This window comes from Mixophyes fleayi, chromosome 4 (genome assembly GCF_038048845.1).
Source record: "Mixophyes fleayi isolate aMixFle1 chromosome 4, aMixFle1.hap1, whole genome shotgun sequence".
Taxonomy (NCBI): Eukaryota; Metazoa; Chordata; class Amphibia; order Anura; family Limnodynastidae; genus Mixophyes; species Mixophyes fleayi.
This window is the reverse complement of record NC_134405.1, coordinates 145,127,173-145,145,502: the sequence shown is the minus strand read 5'-3', so window position 1 is coordinate 145,145,502 and position 18,330 is coordinate 145,127,173.

Here is an 18,330-nt window from a genome sequence, read left to right as displayed (position 1 = left end):
CCTATTTGGTTAACATTCCCCCACACTTACAAACCATCAAAATAAAGACACGGATACCGACTTAAGTTTGGAATGAAAAGGTTACTTTTATTTTTATTATTATTTTTTTAAATTATTTTATTTATTTTTATTTTTATTTTATTTTATTTAATTTTATTTCTATCAAGATCTATCAAAAGTTTCTATCAAAAAATTTGGACTTTTTTATATAGGTGGCGAAGAGCAGGGCAGCCAGCTAAAACCAACATAACCAATAAGGTGGAAGATCGTCTCCTTCCCACCGACCTAGGTTAAAACCTTATCTATTGGCTGGTACTTATAAACTATAAATTAACTCAATACCCTCTGGACTCAAACTAGTTAAGCCCTTTCTAGGCAAAACCTGATACTCCTTACTAGAGCATCAACGAGTCTGATAACATCGAGGGAACCAAGGCTCATCACCAACACTTAAGTACTGTATGTTTAACAACCATCTGACTGCCATGCTCTCCTACCACAGTTGTGTGTCCTACAGGCCACGCGGCGCGCCACCTAAAGAAAAAACTAACTCCCTCAGCACTGCAAAAATCCTCTCTATAAACAAAACCGTTCCTTCTGCCGACAAATGAACTCCATCCGCTCTGAAAAGATGTCTCTTGTCTACCGTTAACCCGGGATGACTTATAACTACCCCCTGCATACTTTTAAACATTCTGTCTAGCGTATTCTTTTATCTTTCTAACCACCCTTATCAATGTGGCCGGGGGAATAGGAGATCTCCAGGACAAACGAGGTATTATGTTAGACCAACAAACTTTAATTGTGGGCCATCGGGCATGTATTTGTGCAAGATCCTCTTGAATGTTAATGATTAGATCCAGGGATTAACCTTTACCCACGTCATTACCTCTCAAATGAATCACCACTATATCGGGGGTACCGTGATCTTCTATTTCTTTACCTAACGTGGGAATCAGCGCCGCCCATACCATGCCCCTTTGACCCACCCACCTAATGTCAACTGGGTGCGTGAAACCGGACCACCTATCCGCTATTCTATGTCTCGCTGCCCAAAAGATAAACGAATGACCCACGACCCATATTCACGTCCTCTTCACCGCAGAACCAAGAACAAAATACATAGTCTTATCAAATTATACCCATGTTTGAAAACAGTAAGACTACCAACAAAACAAACCGTATTCTAAGCTGTTACCAACTTCCTAAAAAAGCCCCTCCATACCAGAGGGGGCCACCCATTTTACGCAGAGTACTCCGCAACTGAAACACTTTCCTTCATCAGTTTCACATTTATCTCCCTCTAAGAGGGCCATTCTTTAACATTTAAACTAATTTTATTTTAATTTATTTTTTAATTTACTTTCCAATTAATTCTTAACACCTGGAAATGGGAAAATTGGTAACCCAAATGAAGGTAAAAACCCCTTAGAACCCTCGGAGGCACACACACTAATCAGTCCTTGCCAAGGAAAAAAGAGGAGAAAATCCCTTCACGCCCCCGTTCAACACAGCGAGCAGCATAGCCCTGGGTCACCAAGTGATAGAGAAGAAAATATAAGATGAAAGCGATAGAAAGTACTAAATGACGTGGGGAGATGCAAGACTGTGTATAGGGGAACCTCTAAAGGCTCATTTGTCTGGCCGGATGTATTTCTTATACGTCTGCGATTTCCATATCCCTAGTGCTTGAATCTCAGTAACGGATGCACCCCTAACTGCAGCGACAGTGGCAGCCCCTATCCTAAAAGAATGTGTACCATAGTCTCCTGGGTTCAGCCCTATTTCCTCTAGGGCCCGTTTTAACAAGGCGCTAAATTGAAATTTAGTTAATGGAGTATTATCAATATGAATTAACCACAAAGCCTCCTCCGGGGGACAAAGACTAGCAAATTTATTGGCCAGCATGACCGGGCATATAGATGTTCCCTGTTGCTCCGTAATTTCTAACCAATGCCCTCTGCCTAATTGATCTGTTTTTGACTTAACTATCTTACAGCGTATCACCTTAGATTGTAAAATAACGTTTTTAAACATCAAAGCTCAACCTACGTTGTTCTTAGATCTGGCCACAAGCTCGCTAACCCTAAAAGCGCCGTGACACGCTACTGAGAAAGCCAAACCAAACAGCAAAGCCTCGTAACCATCCATAGCTAAGTTATGTAAGACTTCAATCAACCTGGCTAAAATTTGCGTGTCTATAGGCCGGCGAGTGTCATTCCTAGTTGGGTGAATTCTGGACCAACCCTTCAATGCCTTAGCTATGATAAAGGACTTTGTAGGATCGTGAATACCATTTAATCCAGCCATGAATGAAATACCGGCTAACAGGGACCCCATCCCAGCTTTAGAAACCCACTCGTTATAAAGGTTCCACATAAAGCCTGTAATAGAGGGAATCTGACCTGAATTGTTGCTGTTGCAAGCCGCCTGGTAACAACCAACGATCCCATGCCCCTTGATAACACTTTCTAGTTGCAGGAGCCAAGGACGCCTCCGCTAGCCACCTTTTCCCTATTGGATCATCTGCCAAACACAGATAGCGTCCGCTATCTGGTTATCCACGCCAGGAACCTGGCGTGCGCCAAAATTAATGTCAAACTCTAGACATATCAAAACCAAGACTCGCAACAAGTTGATCGCCGTGCGTGATGAGGCGCTCTGCTTGTTGATAGCCTGGACCACACCTAGGTTGTCACACCAAAACACAACGCTCCTACCGCGTAACCGGCCAGACCACAACTCCAAAGCCACGACTATGGGGAACAACTCTAACGTTAACAAGCTCCGAACCAAACCCTCAGACTTCCATGACTCCGGCCAAGGCGCAGCACACCACTCCCCTTGAAAAAACGCACCGAAACCTTTCGAGCCTGATGCGTCCGTATGTAATTCCAAAGATGTACTAGATACTAAGGGTGCTGGCCATACTCGTATACCGTTGAAAACCGTTAGAAACCTTCTCCGTATACACAAATCATCCCTTATTTCTTCAGACAACCGTACCTGGGAATGGGGACTACGAAATTCTGCCGTCGCTAGTTGCAACTTTCTACAAAATACCCGACCCATAGGTATCACTTGACAAGCAAAATTGAACAAGCCTAAAAGAGATTGAACTTTCCGCAAGGAGCAAGACGGTGCCGCCATAACTTCTTCTATCAGGGGCTGTAACTTACCAATTTTATCAGAGGGTAAACGACAACAACCTTCTATTGTGTCAATTTCTATACCTAAAAACGCCAAGCATGTGGCCAGGCCCTCCGTTTTATCTGCAGCTACTGGTACACCCATCACCTAAAATAACGCTTGCGCTGCATACAAGGTGTCCTTACAACAAGGGGAATTGGCTGGACCTACAAACAGGAAGTCATCCAGATAATGCGCTATGCTGCGGTGTCCAGTCCCTGCTCCGACACACCAGTGGAGGAAGGAACTGAAAGCCTCAAAATATGCGCATGAAACTGAACAACCCATTGGCAGGCATCGATCCACATAGTACTCGTTTTGTATTTTAAACCCCATAAATTTAAAGGACTCGGGGTGTAATGGGAGGAGGCGGAATGCAGATTCAATGTCTAATTTAGCCATCAGCGCTCCCTTGCCAAATTCTCTCACTATGGTCAATGCATCATCAAAGGACTGGTACACCACTGAGCTAATTTTAGGGTCGATCGCATCATTAACTGACTTGCCCGCTGGATGAGATAAATGCTGAATCAATCTAAATTTACCGGGGGTCTTTTTGGGTACTATTCCAACTGGGGAAATGACTAAACCTGGAATGGGTGGGGAGGAAAAGGGGCCCACCATGCGCCCCAGACCAATTTCCTTTCCAACTTTCTCCGCCAGAATGTCAGGGTGTACATAAGCGGAACGATGGTTCCTGGCGGCGGTCCCCGTCACCCCACTGTCAATGGGGTTGCGAAAACCGAGGCGAAAACCCTCCCTAAGGAAAGAGGCCTGGGCCGCATCAGGGTAAAGAGCCAGCCATCTACAAAGGATTGGGAATATAATGGGAGAATCCGCCTTAGACAGCACCCCCTGCCCCTCCCCGTCCCCTACCGATGCCATAGAAGCCCCTAGGGCAATCTTTGAGGGGATGGCTTCCTCTACAATTGGAGCACGCATGCCTGTATCGACATGTCTCCCCTCTCTCGCATGAGGAATTATTAAAGGCAAAGCATCGGTTTTTTGAAGACTGGGGAGCACCTCATCTCCCCCCCGTTGTTAACTGCTGAGGGCCGTACCCCATGTGCACCCCAACCATTTGGGCTCTATTCAACCTCATCCAAATGTCAACATCACTACCTGTGATCTGCCTGAAATCGCCTGGTCCCTCACCATATATTTCTCATTTCAACTTACCATTGATTGCCTTAACCCATGTTTTAGTTTAAGCTCATTTGACTGTATTTTATTTCATTGCCTTTTATTGTATTTTATTCCAATTTCCCTTTTGCTGCCCTCCCTCAGCGTCTGTCCCTCACCCCTCCCCTGCCTCCTCTGGCCATTCTCTTATTCCTCTCTGTCCCCTGTCTCTCATCATGCCGCCTCGCTCCTTTCCTATACATATCCTCTCCCCCAGACCTATCTCCCACGGTCCCATCCCCCATCCCCCCCCTCGCTCTATCAACCCCGACAATCTCATCCACATCTCCCCTCGTCCCTCCCTCCCTTTTTCGTGTGCCCTCTGGAACTCCAGGTCCGTCCGTAACAAATTGTCCTCCATCCATGACCTCTTCATCTCCAACTCTCTCAATCTCCTCGCCATCACTGAAACCTGGCTCACTTCTTCTGATACTGCCTCTTCTGCCGCTCTCTCCTATAGGGGCCTCTCTTTCACCCACTCTACCAGACCAGACGAGCGTCCAGGAGGTGGAGTGGGCCTCCTCCTATCTCCTAACTGCACTTTTCGGGTCATTCCCGCCTTACCTTCCCTCTCCTTCTCCTCCTTTGAAGTCCACTCCATTCGGCTCTTCTCCCCCATCCACCTCCGTGTCTCCGTCATCTATCGTCCCCCTGGCCCTACCTCCCTTTTCCTTGACAACTTTGCCGCCTGGCTCCCCCACTATCTTTCCTCCGACTTGCCTTCCATTATACTTGGCGTCTTTAATATCCCTATTGGCAACTCTTCTGACCCGGCCGACATCAAACTTCTTGCCCTCTCCTCCTCCCTCGGCCTCACTCAGTGGACCTCCTCCCCCACCCACTGTCTTGGTCACTCCCTCGACCTTGTCTTCTCGCACCTCTGCAATCTCTCTGACTTCTCCAACTCTCCCTTCCCTCTCTCTGACCACCATCTCCTCTCCTTCACTCTGTCTTCCTCCCCCGCTCCCTCCTCGCCTAAAGCCACCCTAACCAGGCGCAACTTTGACGCCATCGACCCCATCTCCTTCTCCTCCTCTCTAGACACTCTCCTATCACCCCTTCCCTCTCTGGCTTGCCCTGATCAAGCCTCCACTCTCTACAACCACTCCCTCAATACTGCCCTGGACACTGTTGCTCCGGCCTCTTCTATTCGCCGGCGTCGCCTTATTTCCCAACCCTGGCACTCCAAACTTACCCGCTCCCTCTAAAAGTGCTCTCGCACAGCCGAACGCCTCTGGAGGAAATCTCGTTCCCTGGCGGACTTCCTTCACTTTAAATTTATCCTCTCCTCTTTCTGCTCTGCCCTGTCCCTTGCTAAACAATCCTTCTTTAAGTCCCTTATCTCTTCTCAGTCCTCCAATCCCCGCCGCCTCTTCGCCACATTCAACTCCCTCCTCTCCCCCCCCTCCCACTGTCCCGCCTTCCCTCTCTACATCTGACTTCGCTACCTTTTTGTCTTCCAAAATTGAAGCCATTAGACAGAACATCTCCTCCTCCTTTCCCTCTCCCACCACCCTCATTGCTTCACCTCCCCCCATTAACCAGCTGTGGTGCTCCTTCACCCCTACATCAGGTGAAGAAGTTCGCTCCCTTATTCTTTCCTCTCCACCCTCTACCTGTCCTCTCGATCCCATCCCCTCTCACCTCCTTCGCTCTCTCTCTCTCCTGCTGCCTGCTCTTACCTCGCACACCTATTCAACCTATCACTCTCCTCTGGCATACTCCCATCCTCATTCAAGCATGCTCTTATCTCCCCTATCCTCAAGAAACCCAACCTTGCCTCCAAACTACTTGAGCGGATTGTCTGCAGCCGCCTCACCTGTCACCTCTCTGACAACTCCCTCCTTGACCAACTCCAATCTGGCTACCGCCCCCTCCACTCCACCGAAACTGCCCTGGCTAAAGTCACTAATGACCTCCTTTCAGCCAAATCCAAAGGTCACTTCTCCATACTCATCCTCCTCGACCTCTCTGCGGCCTTTGACACCGTGGACCACCCCCTCCTGCTGCAAACTCTTCTTTCTCTTGGCCTCTCTGGTTCTGTCCATGCCTGGTTCACCTCATACCTGGATAACCGCACCTTCTCTGTATCCACGTCTGGCTCTTCCTCCATCCCATCCCCTCTCCCTGTAGGAGTCCCCCAGGGCTCTGTTCTCGGCCCTCTACTCTTCTCACTCTATACTTCCTCCCTTGGTGCTCTCATCTCCTCGTTTGGTCTTCAGTATCACCTTTACGCTGATGACATTAAGCTCTACATCTCCTCCTGATCTTTCCTCCTCCCTCCTCTCTCGTGTGACTGACTGCCTCTCAGCTATCTCTTCCTGGATGTCCTCACGTTTTCTTAAAATGAACATCTCAAAAAATGAACTTCTTGTCTTTCCTCCGCCCAGACTCCAATCCCACCACGACCTCTCTATCGTTGCCAATAACTCCACTATCTCCTCTGTCACCCAACTCCGCTGCCTGGATGTCACTCTTGACTCCTCTCTCTCTTTTGCCCCCCAATTCAATCCCTCGCCCAAGCCTGTCGCTTCCAACTCCATAACATTGCCCACATCCGTCCCTTTCTCTCTCAGGATGCCACCAAAACCATCATCCATGCTCTCATCATCTCCCGCCTCGATTACTGCAACCTTCTCCTTACTGGCCTCCCCCACTCCCACCTTGCCCCCCTCCGCTCTATACTCAATGCGGCTGCAAGACTCATCTTCCTCTCACGCCGCTCCTCCTCCGCCTCTCCACTCTGTCTCGCCTTACACTGACTCCCCTTCCCCTACAGAATCCTTTTTAAACTCCTTACCACCACTTACAAGGCTCTCTCCCAGTCTACTGCCCCTTATATCTCTAACCTCCTCTCCATTCACACTCCTGTCCGCTCCCTGCGCTCTGCCAATGATCGCCGCCTCTCCTCCACACTGATCACCTCTTCCCACTCTCGAATCCAAGACTTCTCCCGTGCTGCCCCCCTTCACTGGAACGACCTCCCTCACTCCATCCGTCTCTCTCCCAATCTGTGCTCCTTCAAACGGGCACTTAAAACTCATCTGTTCCTCAAGGCCTACCAACCATCCATTTAACCTCTCATCTCTTCTGCTCATCCTCCCTTGACCCCTCATCTCTCTCCCCTTTGATTCACTGGCTCCCTTTTGTGCCCGACTTTGTTTACCCTCCGTTAGGATGTAAGCTCGAATGAGCAGGGCCCTCTTCCCTCCAGTCTCCATACCTGTTCTTCTGCTCCGTCTTTACTGTATCTGCCCTCCCGGAGTTTCTGAAGTACTGGTACTGTGTGTTTATTGTTCTGTACTGTTCTACCCTGTATAGTCTACTGTATATTCTACTGTTTGTACTATGTGCGGCGCTGCGGAAACCTTGTGGTGCCCTACAAATAAACGATAATAATAATAATAACATCCTTATAGGCCAGGGGCATATAATGTTGGCCATGTACTTTTTCACAAAAAAGTTTATCATATAACCGCCAGGGGCCTGATTCATTAAGGTTCTTAAATGAAGAAGATTCTTATTTCAGTCTCCTGGACAAAACCATGTTACATTGCAAGGGGTGCAAATGAGTGTTCTGTTTTGCACATAAGTTAAATACTGACTGTTTTTTCATGTAGCACACAAATACTTGATAGCTTATTTGTACACTGAGATTTAAATTTGATATGTGTGTGCTACATGAAAAAACAGGCAGTATTTAACTTATGTGCAAAGCAGAACACTCATTTGCACCCCTTGCAATGTTACATGGTTTTGTCCAGGAGACTGAAATAAGAATCCTCTTCATTTAAGATCCTTAATGAATCAGGCCCCAGGTCCCCGGCCGTTCACAACTATGCATTTCGTTAATCAAGTGGAGATATTTCCAGACGTCTATAATTGCGTCCGGTCTCGTTTCCAAGTAACAAGCCGAAAAAACACAATACCCGGTTAGCCAGTTAGAAAAATCTCTGTACGTATCCTCACCAACTCCCCCTCTTGTGCGCTCAGCTGCCAACTCTCTTTCAGTGTCAGTTGTTAGCTCAAAGATATCCACATAGTAACCCTGCTTTATCTTATCTCTTACGCTGCACCTCATTCCTATCATCATCGCTGTGTTCTTATATTTTACTAGTGGGCCTCCTGATGGTGTGGGGGAAGCGGTTTCCAACCGATCCCTATGTTTCCTCTTACTCCCTCCAAAATGATTGCTAAGTATTTTTATAAGCTTGCGCTGACCCCGTCTAGGGGAAGACGAAGCTGACCACTGGTAGTTGAAATAGTTGGACTAGACATGAGTGAATTGCATATAGTGGAACCCTCATTCTCACCGGCTGCTCCCTGTGCCTCCTGACGAACCGCTCCTGCTCTTTCCTCATCCTCTGAACCGATCTGCTGGGCCCCCTGTTGCGTTGCTGCATGCTCCGACTCTTCTCCATGTTGCCAAAGAAGCGCTGGCCTGCCTTCGTCCGTCGGCGCTGCCGTTGAAGACAACTGCTTCTGTGGGACTGGATGAGAAGACACGTTAGCACGCGGGGAGACAGATTGTGCGAGGTCTGAGGCGGGACCCCTACTGAGGCCACTAGAGGGGGTGTGCCCATGAGATGACCCAAGAAACCAGCGGGCAGAGGGACACCCTGACTCCTATCACATTGCCGTTCTGACAGAGGGGGCTGTGGATCTGTACCAGACACACCAGCCGTATTATAAAAGGAGGGTACAGGATAGTAGTGAAGGTACTGACCAGATGGAGAAGGGTAGGGGGCCAACCAATTACTACCTCCCTCTAGCACGGGTCTGTAGTCCCTTGGGGGGTATGGCAGCGACACAGCGGTGGCCGTACTGTCGACTACGGGCTGATTGAGCAGTGCCGGTGGAAAAGGCCAGCTGCCTACTATGTCCGAAACGCCCTGAGCCCGGCTAACCGGTGGGCATGAGGTAGGGGCCTGCTGCTGAAACGTTCCCCTATTCCTAGGGGAAAAACTAACCGGGGCTGGCCCCAGCAACCCGGGGGCCCGATTGGATGAGAACCCTGTCCCAGCTTGTATAACAGATTCTAATGAGAAAAGCAGTGGGGAGGCCCCGGAGGGTGGGGTATCCCTGGCCTGAGGCAACGGCAGGGAGGGAAGGAGATTAGGCGCCAGTACTCCGTGAAGAGCTGGCAAAAGGGGTAGCATCCCCTGTTGTGACATGTTTGGAGACTGCTGTTGTGAGAGATCTAAAGGCTGAGGCCAGGATGGAGAAGGTGTGAAACTGCTACCCGCCCCCCCAATTTGGTGTGACCGAGGAGAAAGAGGGTCCAAAATGACCGGGCCTAACCCCCTGTATGGGGACCCCCGCCCCTGAGCCCTGACCGGGATAGTGATGTCCCCAGCTGGCCCCCTATTAGCACCTGGATCCTCCAGCCCACTGGACCTGGTAACCGCCGGGAGTGAAGGGGTTAATGCCGGGTGCAGGGAGTGTCCCCCAACCGCGGGAACAGGGGAAGGAGATCCCCTGCCCCGGGCCCAATCTGACTGCCTGACACGTCTGACTGCTCCGGACACGAGCGGCCTTGCCGCCCGTTCCGGAGCCCTTGCTCTCCTCCCGTGACTCGGACCCGCCCCGCGAGGTCCTCTCGCGGCGGCCAAGTCACGTGATCTGCGGCCGGCTGAGCTCTCCCCCCTCCGGATGTTCGCGCCGGACGGACCCGTCGTCTCCTATTGGCTTTGGGCTGAGAACGGGGATGCAACAGAGGGAGCAGCGTGTGCTGAGGTAGCGTGAGGAGAGGGAGACCCGGCCAGCCTGGCGGGAATGGACCTGGACCGCCTGGGACGGGATGAGGCTATATTGCAGTAAAAAATTGAGCAGAAAACGGGATAGAGGAGGTAAGAATACTAAAGGGGAAGGCAGGACAAGAGAGGAGAAAACAATCAGAAAAAACAAAGCTACAGGATATAAGGGGGCACAGATACTACGCCTGATGCTGACGGTATCCGGATCCAGGAAACAGGAAGCTCTCTCCTTCTCCAACTGCTTGATATATCCTTTCCACGACACTCCCACCTCCTCACCATTGGTTGATTCCATCACAGACTTAACCCACAGTGGTAAGTAATATTATCAGCTCACAACACATGCTTTTAAACTCCCTCGGCTTAATGGCCTCTCTCATACATCTGGCTCAAACACAGTAATAAGCCTGGACCCATTCACACAGACACACTACTTGGACTATTCCTGGGACCAGGGCTGGACTTGCCATGTGGCACTTCTGGAAAATGCCAGAAGGGCCGATGGCTGGATGTGCCGGTTCGGATGCCTGCCCGCCATGTGGTGCACGTCCCATGTGATTTCTTGCATAGGCCGCACGTCACTGAATCTCGGTCCGCCAAGCAGCTGCTGCTCAGGCGGGCATGCGTATGGCTGGATCGTGAAGTGAAGCAGACTGTGCGCATGCAGATGTAACAAGGTAAGTGTGTGTGTGTGTGTGTGTGGCCATGTTAATATAGCGTGTGTGAGCGGCCATGTTAACAAAGTGTGTGTGGCCATGTTAATATAGCGTGTGTGTGGGCGCAGTATTTTAATATAGCATGTGTGTGGGCGCAGTATTTTAATATAGCGGGTGTATGGACGCAGTATTTTAATGTAGTGTGTGTGTGTGGGAGCAAAATTATAATATATTGTGTGTGTGTGGGCACAGTATTTTAAAATAATATGTGAGAGAAGGGAGGATCTTAATATAGTGTGGGAGGTAGGCTATTTCATGGTGGAGTGTAGGTGGGGGCTAATTATTTAAAGTTAGGTGACGGAACCTTTAATTTAATGCTGGGGTGGTTTGGGGGCTATTAATTGATCATGGGGCTGATTTTGGGGAGGAGGGCCATTTGTTAAATGTGAATATGAATTATTTAATGCCAGGGATGGTTGTGGAAAATAGCTATATTTATTAAACGTTAATGCTATTTAATTTATTGCTGGAACTGTTTGGAAGGAGGGAAATAGGTTTTGAATAAATGGGTATACTGCTAATTTAATGTTGGGGTTGGTTGGATGGAAATAGGTCTACTTATTAAATGTGAATATTATTATTGTGAGGACTGGAGGGAGGCCTAATTATAAAACGTGAGTGCTATAGATTTAACACCGGGGCTGGTTGGAGTTTTCTAAGTCTCATGTACCCATTTTTTTTTTCAAAATAAGGCATCCAACATTCCAGGATCAAGACAAGAATGAACTGAGCTAAAGAAACCAGCTGCTACAAGTGGTGAAAGTGACCAAGACAGGTAGGAAAGAGCAGGACAGTCTTCCAACTGTTCTGAATCTGGTGGGGCAGTCCTGAATTTGGGTGACTGTCTTGCTTAGTCAGGATTTGATCCGACTGCAAGACAGTTGGGAGGTATGTCCCGCTTCACAACGTACTGCTTGTGAAGGCAAAGCTGTGTGCATTTAACAGTAGTGCACAGAGTATTGCATTTGTCGAAAATGATAACCATGTTACATAATAGGTGGTCCTGCTGTCTTAAAAACCCTGACCCCACCGAGCCTTAATCCAGCTCTGGTTAGGGGAAGGGAGTTGATAGCTGCTCCCGGTACTTGGACAGGACACAGACTGCAGAGCATGTCAAGGAGCTCTAAGTATCACAAGATGTGGTAATCTCGTGAGACAAAGAACTCAAAGAGCTTACATACTCATTCTACAGGAAGTTCCCACCCTTATGGATGTCAGCAGCACCAGAAGCATAGATAAGTACAGTGGGCTGGGGGTGTCATAATGTGGCTCGAAGGGCGTAATAAATGTGATGTTTTATTACAATATATGTATCAATACCCAATGTTGACCACACCTCCAGCACAATGTGGTCACGCAGTTTTCGGCGGCACACAGTCTATGGAGGGGGACCCCAAAAGTTCACTGTACCTTGGCCCGAAATTTCTCTTGCCAGTCCTGTACATACCATTATCTCATACTGGTAAGCCCAATGCTGCAAATAGAGAGTCAAGCTGCTTGTAATACATTTGTATCTCCCGGAACACCGTACAATGACCTTTGCAAAAAGTACTGTAATATTATTATCTGGAACAGAGGTGGGTCTGTGTGCTTTAAATGCCAGGGCTGATTTTTAGTCCCAGTCCGTTCCCTGCCCGGGACAATGCCTAGATGTGAAAGGGGTATAATGCTTTACCCTAGCCCTACCAATCTGCCTTTTTTTTTAGAAACATTCATAGCCCTAACCATAAGAGTAGTACATCTTTCCAATAATTTCATGCATGCTGCTTACTGCTAGAGGATCCTTCGCTGCTTGTATTGCTAAATCACTTTCTTCATTTTTCTTCTGTCTGAGGAATGCTTGCAACAATATCAAAGCTGTTATTGCTGCAGCTTTTTCTTTCACAGTGGGCCAGTGTGCACTGAAGTAGTGTATGCTAGGGCTGCAGCATCATGGAGCTACAGTACCCTGTTACTAGTATTAACCAGCCAAATATATATACAACAGGGAAGGACGTGATCCAGGGGACATATGAAAAGCCTCTTACCAGGGCCATCTTTTCCATTGGGCACGATGGGCAGGTGCCAGTGGGCCCCACGGGCAAGGGGGCACCATAGGCAAGGCTCTTAATAAGAATAAATAATCCTGCAAAAAAAATCCTGCAAAAGAAAAACTTCAAGGGTCACTGAGCAAGTACATTTAAAAAAAGCAGTGCATCGGGGCCCCTATCTATATAGATATATATATATATATAGAGAGATATATATATATATATATATATATATATATATATATATAGGGGCCCCGATGCACTGCTTTGCCCGGGGGCCCGTAATGTTGTTAAGATGGCCCTGCCTCTTACGGATTCTTAATTATTTTCTAATGCTGTAGACACATTTTTCAATACATAGGGTGGCATATTGTATCAATCATTGCGCTATGGATAACTAAGGTTAAGACATAGCCCAGCTAGGAATGCAACTACAGTGTTTATGTTTCAGTCAGTGCATTGCAAAAAATACTTGCGGTTGATATCAGAAGGCCTGACAATGTATATTATTTCTACATGTATTTATTTAATGACACTAATAACAAGAACAGAACAAGTGGGTTTTGTACAAGTCAGTGCTGTTTATAACATTCCCCGTTCATTACATTGCCTGGATGTTTGTCTAAAACCATCTAATGGAGACAAAAAAAGTTTTGCACTAGTCAGTGCTTTATAAAACTTGTAAAGCATAAATCAGATGCTATTACAATATGTTTATTGCTTGGGTATTTCTATATCTGTGTAACTAATGGCACAAAAAATGTATTACTGCAGTGACAGTTACTGTCACAATGTATTGCCTCTGTATTTTTGGCACTAATGACAAGTACAGAAATATATTGGGCTCTGCACTAGACTGTTTGTACACCTATATAGCTGGTGGCGCTAATGACTATTTCATAAACAAATTGGGTTTTTGTCAGTCAGTGTGTGTTGTAAAAATACACCTGATAACAAAATGTATTTTTTGCCTTGGTATTTGTACACACATATGTAGCTGTCGGCATTAATGACAAGTACAGAAATAAATTGGGTTTTGTAAGAGAAAATGTCAAATCAGGAAATGCTGCACTGTTCAGACAGCTATGTATCAAATGCAGCGTGCATAGAAGTGTAGAGTATTCTGAGCCATTGATAGTCATTGCTCATATCATAAGTCACAGAGAGCATATACAGATGTTATGCCCTACTATAATCCAAATGGAGTACGTGTTAGGGGGGCTGTAAGCAGGGCCATCTTTTCCATTGGGCACGATGGGCAGCTGCCCGGGGGCCCCACGGGCAAGGGGGCCCCATAGGCACGGCTCTTAATGAGAATAAATAATCCTGCAAAAGAAAAAAACCTGCAAAAAAAAAACTACAAGGGTCACTGAACAAGTACATCTAGCTATTGATCTCTATCTCTATATATCTATATCTGTATCTGTATACATCTATATATCTATATCTATATCTAGGGGCCCCAGTGCACTGCTTTGCCCGGGGGCCCATAATGTTGTTAAGATGGCCCTGGCTGTAAGTGCTTTTTATAAGGGTATAGGCAAATGACATTTGCCAACACTTGCTGATTGGCTTTTTTTTTTTAATAGTAATGATAGTAGAACTCACTGGATCCAGCAGCTGAACTGAGATGGTTTTCTTTAGAACAATCCTATCCTTGGTGTGTTGACACTCCGTGGCAGCACCATGTAATTTCCCACTGCCAGCACACAATTTTTATATTTATGTGGGAAGGAGGACACAAAGTTGATCTAAGTGCAGCCATCACTAACTGCCATCAACATGCACTTCCTACCAATACCGTGTACAACAACATGCTGTTTTCTTGCCGTCATGTCCAAACAGACTTTTGCAGTTAATTCTGCTGCAGTGTTAATTACAGTAATTGATACTCGGAACACCACTAGCACCACCACCTGTTGTTCTTCCTCCAATCTTGGTGCCATAAAATCATAGGCACTGCGTAGTGAGTGGATGTTACAGTTTGCTTGGTAGTGCAAGGGTGACTGTACTAGGTAAATGCTTACTGTCAAAAGCTGCACTGTCTACAATTACATACACATTCTTCTCCCCTATACCATAGTAATACAGGAAGGCAGACAGATCTCCAAGAGAATTCCTGAGAGCTATACTTTGATCACGCTGCATTAGAGCTGCAGTCTATGCCAACTAACACACTAGTAGACATATATTTGGCTAAAACCGTATGCATTACCTTCAACTCGTCATCAGAAATTTATTTTTTAAAACCCTGGACAATCATATAGCTATTTTGTGCAACTACACACTTTAATTCTTTGATAATTTAGTTTCTCTGCATTCTGCTGCACAATATGTGCCAGAATAACCACTATACTTTGCATGATAGATTCATTTTTCTGTGTAATGTACTGTGTAACATATGTTAAAAATGGAGAAAATAAACGGAAAGAAAATTAACCTGACAAATGATTTTGACATCTCTGTCTATACAAAAACAAATTTGCAGAAGGAAATTGAATTTGCTACATGTTGTACAAGTCTGTGTTATACCCAAACTTATAATGTATATTCAGTATTATATACACACTTAAAAAAAAGATAATGAGATTACATTTTTATTGTTTTTTAGTGCGAACGTTTGAGAGCATATATGGATTACGATCAGTTTTTCAATCTCAGCTTTTACTCATTTTGTTGCAATATCTGACCCAATTTCAACTATTCCAAGAAATGATACAATGTATCACAATTTATTTGTGCTCATTAGATAAAAAACAGTTGTAAAATGTTCCAAAAAGCAGACCACCCCAGGAGCATTCTGGGTAAGTTATATTTTATGTAACTTTTGCAGTACCAATTAGCTATTCTCTCCCTCTTTACAATGGTCTTGAAGCTCTGATTACTCTTTATTTTACAACCTGCCATTACCTATTCTTACAGTGCATTTATTTATTTCTTCATCTCACTGTCACCTCCTATCACATAATCTATTTGTCCCTATCATAAAAAAAATTCATTAAAATATCTGTCTGACCTTCATGCATGACCTGGGTTACATCTGAAAGAAATGAGTAATACAATAAACAGCATAATCAGTCATTGCCAATGAGCATGCTTGATGGTTTAAGTAAAATGTGAACCATGCATGCTTTGGAGAAGAAAAGGTCTTGTTGAAATGATATGGTAATGTTTTGTATCAAACATAATATGTCACCATACTGGATAAATGACACTCATTGATTTGGTTAGTTTAATCTCTTCTTTCTAAGCGCTATATAGAAATTATCCAGCTCTTCAGCGAATCAATTACTTTTTTACTATACAGCTATCTGGAATGACTTGAAGCAATTCCTCCATTTCCCGCCAACAGCATAAAGGTTATTTTTCATCCTTGGTGAAAGTGGCATCTAAATAGTACATTATTGCATTATGGAATTAAAGAAATAGAAAGGTGAGCGAATGCAAAAAAAAAAAGTCTCATTTATCACACTGGCATTATAATATTACTATACTTTGATAATCTTTACATTGAAATATCGGTATTATGTGACTTTTTTTAATATGTTGCAACTATTTTAGATAGCTTATGGCTTGTTACGTAGGGCGCTTGCCATATATGCTCTGTGACAGTGCACTGCATTCACCACATGGGGGGATGCAGCTTGACTGGAGAGGAGAACTGGGGTTTCTATGGAGGATATCAATGATGCCTTCTATGCTGATAGCAAATACAGGACAGTAACAGAGCAGGCAATGTTTAAGGTCTGCTAGACATTTTCTAATGGTTATCAATGTTACTGCTCTCTGCCTTATAAACCATTTTTGCCAATTGTTTGAGTGAAAAAACAGCACCCACTGCAACACAGACATATATCCATGTGTGTTTATCCTATTGCTGGTTATGGTAAAGTTATTGTATTTTATCGGCACAGAATTGTCTTTCTCACTCTTATAGTATTTATAATTTACAATAAACATATTTTTTGTTCTGCTTTGAAGAGTACTCCCTGCACTGCTTATCAGTTGTCTGCATAAAATTCAGTGTTTACCAAATGTATGGGCAAGTACTTTCCAGTTGTCCAGAAACCTGCCCGTGTTTGGTCCACCAGCTTCTAGAAATCTTACAGATAGTATTTGCACCAATAAAACACTGGGGCGTATGCCCCTTTTGCTTATTGTAAGATATGCAAATTTGTACTGAGCAGGCCCACAAAAAAAGTGTATTTCTACGTCCATATGCAGATCTGCCACCTCCTTATATTTGGCAGGGGGAGGAATGGGGAATGCAAATGCAGTCTGTGCACAGTAAGGATGTGCTTGTGTATTTGCAAATTGAGGCAGACCCATACAGAGATGTAGATACACAGAATGGCCATATCACTTGCAGGCACCTGAGAGCTGGTAGAACACAAACTGATGATGATGATGATGATGATGATGATGATGATGACAGTTGCCATCACTAGCTAGCTGCATTTGTTCAATCACAATCTGCCGAGTGTAGACTGACCTCGGATGCTGATAGTGCCTTCTTCATTTCATTTTGCCTAGATTACATGATTTTGATGGTGTATTTTATAATGAATATTTTTCTAATTTAATTTGTACATGAGAAGGAAGATTATAGCTTCTGTACTATAAAAGGTTTTTTATTTAAATGAAACCTAAGAAAATAAATGTTATAAAACTTTTCTTGAGCTAACACCCCAGGTCAGTATACATTCTTAGAATAATTGTGATAGTGCCTATGTTTTAATGAACATTGTCCTCCACAAATAGGCTACCATAACTTATTTAATTTTTGATTCTATTGTTCTCACTTGTGTTTTGTGCATTAGTATTTTAATAAGATATAAAAAAGTAAATATAAAAAATTAATTAATGCCTTGTGCTCTTCTGCAGTTTATTAATGTGAAGCATTGGGTGAGTACCTGCGATCATAATTTTAATATATATTTTTTATTTTAATTGGAAGTGAGGAGAGATTAATATGAATTTTGTAGAGTAGTATTAATTAGGAAAAAAGGTTAGATTTATGTAAAGGGGGTTAATATTAATGTGTGGGTTTTCATTGATTAGATAAGATAGGATAGGAGAAAGTATTGGCCCCCTCAGCAGCATCTCATAACAAACATCAGCATTATTATTATATTTTGCATATTTAACCCCCCTAAAACATCCACAAAGGTATACTTATCCTTTAATAATACATGAGAACTTGTTAACCCACATACAGTTGTTCTATAGCTTTTCTACCATTTTATTCTTCCCATTGGTATTCATTAGAAAATGTGTTATTGCGTATGCATTAAGTGACAATTTCTTGTTTGCCCCAGTTCTGAATCAACTTTTGTTGTGTTCATGTTTGTTTAGATGACCCCCATATACAGTTGGAGCTACATAAACATGGGACTTTATGAAGTTAAAGAAAATATAAGGTTAAGGGAGGACTTGTGAGTAACAATTCCTCCTTCC